The sequence below is a fragment of the Centruroides sculpturatus genome, unplaced genomic scaffold (genome assembly GCF_000671375.1).
Source record: "Centruroides sculpturatus isolate CEXI.00-Female unplaced genomic scaffold, Cexi_2.0 scaffold224, whole genome shotgun sequence".
NCBI lineage: Eukaryota > Metazoa > Arthropoda > Arachnida > Scorpiones > Buthidae > Centruroides > Centruroides sculpturatus.
The window spans coordinates 442838-450442 of NW_019384419.1; positions in this window are offsets into that span (position 1 = coordinate 442838).

Sequence of the window (7605 nt, forward strand, 5' to 3'; positions counted from 1 at the left end):
TGCTACTCTGCAGCACTGATAAGCGTTGTGGAAGAGCCTTAATCTCGCTGTCTCAGCTTCTGTATTGTACTTTTTGAGGTTATTTAGACCTCTAGAACACGCTGTAAAATATTGAAATCACTTCTCATAGCACCCTTCAATACACTCGATGTGCAATAGCTTTTCATCAGGTTCATCTTTACCCGCCGTTCTTAACCTAGCCCATCAGTGGCCGAGTGGATGAACACTGAACACTGATACATGATCGTGGATTCGCGCCTTCTGAACAGAATGTCCTCATAGAGTTTTCCGGGTTTTCTTCACGTGTCCAACATCCAAATAGGGGCTAGTTTCTCACGGTATCCTCCCGGAAGGTACAGTTCATACAGTACATAGAATAGAAAGGCACAAGACTTATTCAGTTGTATCTAAAAGTTATATTAAATAACACATGAGAGAATGGGGGTGATTTTTGCCTTTTAAATACTTAAAAACTTAACGAATTTTTCATGGCGATGTAAAAGCATATTTTAAAAATTCAAAGGCTGGAGCAGTAGAAAAAGTTAAGAAGAAGGGGATCTAACGTTTTATTTATGATTTTACTTTAAGAATTCTTGTTATTCTGAAAAACTAAATAAATATATAATATATAATATTATTAATTTAATGAATTTAAACTTTTTTTAAGATGTTTGCAAGACAGTTCTTTTAAATGAATTTTTTATACGTCTCAAAATAATTGGGCTGCAATTTACAATATATTTAACCCCTAATGATAATATGCGGCTATACCAAAGCATTCTTAACAGTTAAATATATATTGGTTAACCGACTTTTGGGATATCTTGTATATAATAAATAATTTTGAGATATTTTCTGAACACCAATCCAGATTAAAACGTATAATCAAATTAAAAATTAATTTATTCTAGAAACATTTCACTGACATGAAATAACACTATTTTCACGAATAATGGTTGCTGTTTATCATCGTTTAGAGGGTTACATTGTCAAAATTTAACATCATTTAGACTTGGAAATAAGAGAAAATAAGGAGAGATGTGTACGTATCAGTTCATGAATCAAATAAATAGAATAGCTTTGCACTGGGAAGTTACTAAATTACTCATAGTAACACGAAACTCTTAAAACAAATCGTATATAAAGTAACTTTTTAAAGTTATTTTTATTATTTTGTAACAAATTACTGTTTCTATTACAATTCTTATTATTGTACAGTACATAATTTCATAGTTTTTATACACTATTTTATATCACAGGAACCCAATTAAATATTATTAGGTTCGACCTTTCTCTGTAAGCAGCTTTGTTTCTTATATTTGTTATTCTCTTTCTAAATCCTTTTTCTTCGTTTTCTTGTCATGTTCGTTTGTAGGTTCTTCTATCTTTTGTCTACGATCTTTATAGGTTCTTTTACCTTTCGTCCACGTCCAGATAAAGGAAGAAGAACCTACAAAAGGTTCTTTTCCTTTGTCTACTTCCCTTGTAAGCTTTGACACAGAATCTTCTAGGATGCTCTTGCAACTATAAACGCAAACAATTCAATCCCTTTGTAGGTTCTTATCCCTTCTTAAACGTTTCTTCTTTTTCTCTGTTTATATGGATTCCTTGCGGATTCTTCTCTGCTTAAAATTATGTAAAATTCCTTTTAGAAGTCACCCGGAGTTGCAATCTTGTATAAAATGTATAACAATAAAAATCCAGGACAAAAACTATTCAAGATCATATCAATCTGATACGACACCAAGTTTGTTGAGGCATTTTGCGGAGATGGCCAATTGAACTACTGAACACTGGTAGTTGGTCGCGGGTTCGAGCCTTACCAATGGAGTGGCCATGTGACATCTTTTGGATTTTCTTCTCATGCCTAACAAGTAAACAGTTCCAGTTTTCCACTGGAGGCACCCCCTAATAGTCGTCCACGTGTTGCATTGTTGTATTCCATTCATCCAATCGAACCGAACCGATCCGAATTTATTTTCTGGAGATAATTTGATATCAGAAGGGAAAATGCTCCTATAGTTGCATCCTTTAATTCCTTATTTTGTCTGGTAGCGATGTTGGATGTCTTTCGCCTTGATATGATAAAGATAGCCAACATCTCAAGGCTGTCTGGAGGCGTAAGGCCAGAACTCCTTGGTGACCATGGGAGAATCGTTGGAATGTTCCGAATCCATGGCCAACCATCTATCATTTGCTGTCTCCACCAACAAATGACAAAGTAACTTTCGGAACATCTGAATTTACATGACCATAAAAACGACAGAACGTTCTTAATTGCTTCTCCATTATGTTAAGAGGTGCAGTCAGCACAGTACTTAGTAATAAAGAACAGTTTTCAACGACAAAAAACAGTCACATAGAGTATAAATGAAGTAACGAGTACCAGATTTAGTTTTATTCGTATACGGTAATGGGCGATCCTCCAAGGGACCTTCCGGGAGCTCATTTATAATAAACTGGCCCCTATTTAGGTGTTTAAAACGTGAAAAAACCCTGAAAACTTCACATACCCAACCAATTAGTGACGCCCGAATTTACAACCAATGTTCAATGGTTTTATTTTGTTTTTATTAAGTTATGGCAATGCAACACTTGGGCAATCTGCCTAGAGGTGAATGCCTTCCAGGAGGTCTTTTTAAGGTTAACTGGCCCCTATTCAGGCGTTACAGACGAAGAGAAAACTCCACGTCTGTAACGCCTGAATAAATTATTTAATACCGAAAATACTAGATGATTATATTTATACTGTTACTGGATGTTTAGTTATACTTCTTAAGTATACATTTATTCAATAAAACCGCTTAAAATTCCTATCATTGATTAATCTTATTTTTAGAATTCACAACTCGTGTTAAGTTAGAAAGATGCAAGGAATTTTAAACTGCTATTATCTATTGTCAATAGATTTAAATACGATTTGCAAATTAGTGCAGTGTCAATTATATAAACTAAATTAAATTTCACTTGCAAAATTTTCAATTATTGTTAATAAAAAATATTTGAAATAACATAATAATGTAATATTTTTAACGGAGTTTTTAAAATGTTTCTCTGTTTCTTCCCACTGGTCCAATGAATAAAACCTCTGAACATCGGTAGCTGGACGTGGGTTCTATCCTGACTAACCCGAAAAACTCGTTGGTCAGGATCGAACACACGTTTCAATTTATCTAGGTTGCCATGTGGAGATTTTTGGGGATTATTCATGTGTCTAAAAGCAAATAGGGAAAAATCTTTCGTTGAAAATTCTCCCGGGAGACAGATCGTTCACGTATTATCGTGCCTTATCCCATTAAACCAAGCCAAACCCAATTCTTATCCTTTTCGGACACTATGAAGGTCTTTTTTAACCATATCCATTGGTAAGTTAGACCAGGCCCACCGTATGGTGAGGGATGGGGTCCTTTATATCTGGAATTGACTACAGGGAAAAAATCCAGGGATTGCTTGCCTGAATTCGATTCCTGATTCACCCTGAGAGGTAATTGATGATAATTGATGACATTGTTGCGAAAACTGATTCTGATACTGCGATTGCGACAGATATTTCTCAACAGAAATGTACTTTGGCAATATTTATGACAGAATTAAAAATATAAAATCATTCATAAATCATATTCTTATATTCACTTAACATCAAAGAATAGTTTATTATTTTACTTATTAGTTCACACTCTAATCAGATATACAATGCTTTGAATGAGAACACAATGGGCATTGATGAAAAAAACAAATTAATTAATAATAATGATGGGGTCCTTCTCTCCTAATGTCATAAAAATAATATATAAATTAAATCAATAAAATAAATAAATAAGAGATTTGTAACACTTATCAAAATAATATTTAATCTAATCCACGTGGTTTTATATAAAACACTAAATTTTCAAAGCCTTTGTATGAAGTCTAGACCAAATTTACTTTTCTTGTACTCTTATGAAGACCTAATTGTAAATGTTTTTCAGAAGCTGTGATGAAATTTAGCACGTGTAGTATCTACTGAGAGGAGTTTCTACAGGAAACTAGCACCTATTTAAGTGTTACACACCTGAAAAAAACCCGAAAAATTCCACCTATACATAGCACAAAACCTGATCAACGTATGTATACGTGGCCAGGGTTTATGCCTGACCAACGTATTTGTCTTAACAAAAATGAATACAGAATAACCTCCATACAACGGCCATTTGTTGCCATCAGTTGCCGTCGTTCAGGGGTTAATTATAAATTCAGATTAATTTTTGCATATTTAAAGACAATATTTATTAATTAATTAGTTCTTCCTTTAGTTCACTAGTGATTAAAGTTAATTAAGGGATAGTAAATTTAATTATAAATTATAAATTTAGTAACGTTTACTTCCAACTAAAAGAATTTTTTCATACAGATTTATTATGCAATTGTATGACGAAATCCGGGTTATACTTTCAAGGTCTTACTTGTGAATACGAATATTCATTATACACGAAGACTGTCCTTCTAAGGTCTTATATTTCTTTCTTATAAATTTAAAACGATAATTTAAGAAAAATATAATACAAGGTTATCTAAAATATTAAATTAATTAACTTATTAAATTTTATATAAAAAAATTAAATAAGTTACAAGAATATTATGTATAAGGTAGATCAATTGCTCTGTCTGGTTATTTATTAATCCACCCTTATATAATTTATGTTTTTATTAATCTGAATTAAAAATAAAGCTTCTGCAACTTATTAACTAAATACAAGTGCACGAGATTATAGGTGGGTTATTCTATGACGTACAGTCGACCCCCTATAACACTGTTGATAATTCCGTTTTATACGAATTCCATGTTGTACGAGTACTTAGATTTTACAAATTCGTGTGCCAGGCTGTGAACGGCTCACGTATTTGTAAAATCTAAGTGACTCGTACAACATGGAATTCGTATAAAACGGAAATATCAACAGTGTTATAGGGGGGTCAACAGTATTCGCTAAGCATCACGACCTCCTCCAAGGGCCAAATCCTATCTCGGCTCGTATGAAGCAAAGAGTCTCAAAATTAGTACAAAACGTTCTTTGTCCAGTTAATATACTAAAAGGGGAAGCGACTGGACACTGCTAAAAACGGGTGAGAAAAACTGCGCGTGGCTTCTCTGTATGACCTTCAGATTCAGAGAAGCCTCATATAGATTACATTCATCATAATATAGAATCAATTGTGATTAATGTTAAAAAGTTAGTCATTTTTCATATATAACAACTACTAAAAATAATTAATTATTATATTCTGTTAAATTAACTATATATAAAAAAAATTTAAACAATGTTTAATTCAACACTAATGTTGTTACGTGATTCAACTTTACGAATTTAATCACGCCATCGTGTTTTAATTTCTTACAAAATCACATTAATGTAATAACAATATTGCATGCGACATAGCATGATTAACGAGATATCATGTTGAGTTTGCAAATTACCTACTGGATGGGATGAAAGATAAAAATCGTTTAGCTGTTCTGGTCACATGAAGTTTACCGGGTTTTCTTTACGTGTCTCATATCAATAGGGGGTCATTTCACTTAGAGAGTTTACTCGAAAGGTAGCCATCCCTCTTGGCAGATGGTCCATGTGTTGCTTTGCCATTATACCATCAAACCAAACAAAAACAGCCAAACACTGATAAAAGGGGTTAGCCTCGTGGTGTTTACTGCGTTTTCTTCATGTCTAACACCTAAAGAAAGGCCAGTTTAACGTACATTTTTAACTATTTTTCTTTAACCACACTAGAAAATTATATTGTACTAAGGTGAATTTTCTTTCAAAGAGAGGAACCATACAGGAATTAATTTACTGAATTGCTTTGTTTCTTCTTACTGGTACTACAAGTTTCACTCTATGAGTAAAACTTGTAGTAGGACTGATTACAATCCTTTCTAATATGGACCATACAGTAAAGACATAAGATTAATATATACAAATTAAAAACCAATCGAATTGAAATAATAAGCATCAGTTACACTTTTTTATTAGTTTAATGTTCGATTATAACGTTGTTAAAATCAAGTAATGTTACTTGTCTAGGAGTGTATAGAGTTTATTAATTAGTTCATGTACAGTTTCTTTAGAAATCATTGGAAAGTTTGATTAAAAAAAACTGTCTTAAAATCATCTCCTTAAGATCAATGGCATTTACTTCCTCCCTATTAATTCCTTTCAATAGCACACTGTTATTTATTATAAGCATCAAAGCACATAATTGGTAGCATCAAGATTTCATATAAAAATGCAGAAAGGAAGGATAATTTATTTTGTTTTACGTGCATATAATTAAGTTTCTACCTAAGGCTTTGAGATTTTGATAGCCTTAATCGCGCTTACGGATATTCGATTTCCTTTCAGTACTTAAGTAGTTACTTAAAAATATAAAAATATAAATGACAATTAAATTTTTTAATAAAAAAAATTAATTATTTTAAGTATTTAGAATCATTAAAACTGAATTATAACTTATTTTATCGTGTAAATAATCTACAAAACGACCTTTAAAACAAGAATTTTTATGAGAAATTGTCGCAAAAAACGTAAAATTTAGAAAAAAAAAAAACGTATTTAATAACCTATAAATAAATTGTTTCTAAACTATTTAAATATAAAAAATGTTAAAGAAAATTAAATTTATAAGATATTTTATATTAAAAAATAAAATAAAATTTGATAGTAAAATATTCATTTCAAAATTTAAAAGATGATTAAATTATTAATAAAAATAGATAAAAGTTAATTTTTAAAAATATTTTATTATAACTTAGAAAGGTTTTATTAATTATAATTAATTACTTTCAGTAAATTAATTATAAAAATCGAACTATTATGACGTCAACACAATGCCGAGCTACAATTTTTAATAATCTTTTAATTTAAAAAGTCACGTGACTTCCGATTTAGCCAGAAAATTCGTATATAGTTAATCGGGATCTCTGGTCTTAAGCTTTCCATATGTGGTCTCGATTTGCATCCATCTAATCCTGTTAATAATTGGTAAATTGATCGCTCATCAATTGGCTGATCATGTGGAGTTTTCTGGGTTTTCTTCATGTGTTTAACATATAAATGGGGGTCAGTTCTAATTGTACATCCTACCGGGAAGCACCACACTTCAATGGGTAATAAGATAAGGATCTTATCTTATGGACATCATCGCATGCCCATGTCGAGGAAAACAAAAAAATCAGGGGATCCAAGATCTCTTGTGGAAGTTGATTGAGGAGAGGAAAGACGCAAAACTTTAAAGTGACCGAGCTAAAACAATGGCTGAGATGGAGGAAGGAAACCAAAGATACACCAAATTGGATAAACGTGTAAAGAAAAGTTGTCAGAAAGACAGGAAGGAATGTTTAGAACGAAAGGGCGCTGAAGCACATGAGGCTTCCGACCGGAATGACTCCAAGACCCTGTACCGCATAGTCAATAAATTGACTGGGACGAGGAGTAATTCTAGCATTGCAATAAAAGACAAAAACAGGAAGTTTTTGATCGCTCAAGATAATCAGAACAAGAGGTGGATGCAACATTTAATCAAGCGGAACCCACCATCACATACGATTTCGATATTGAGAGTATGCAGAAT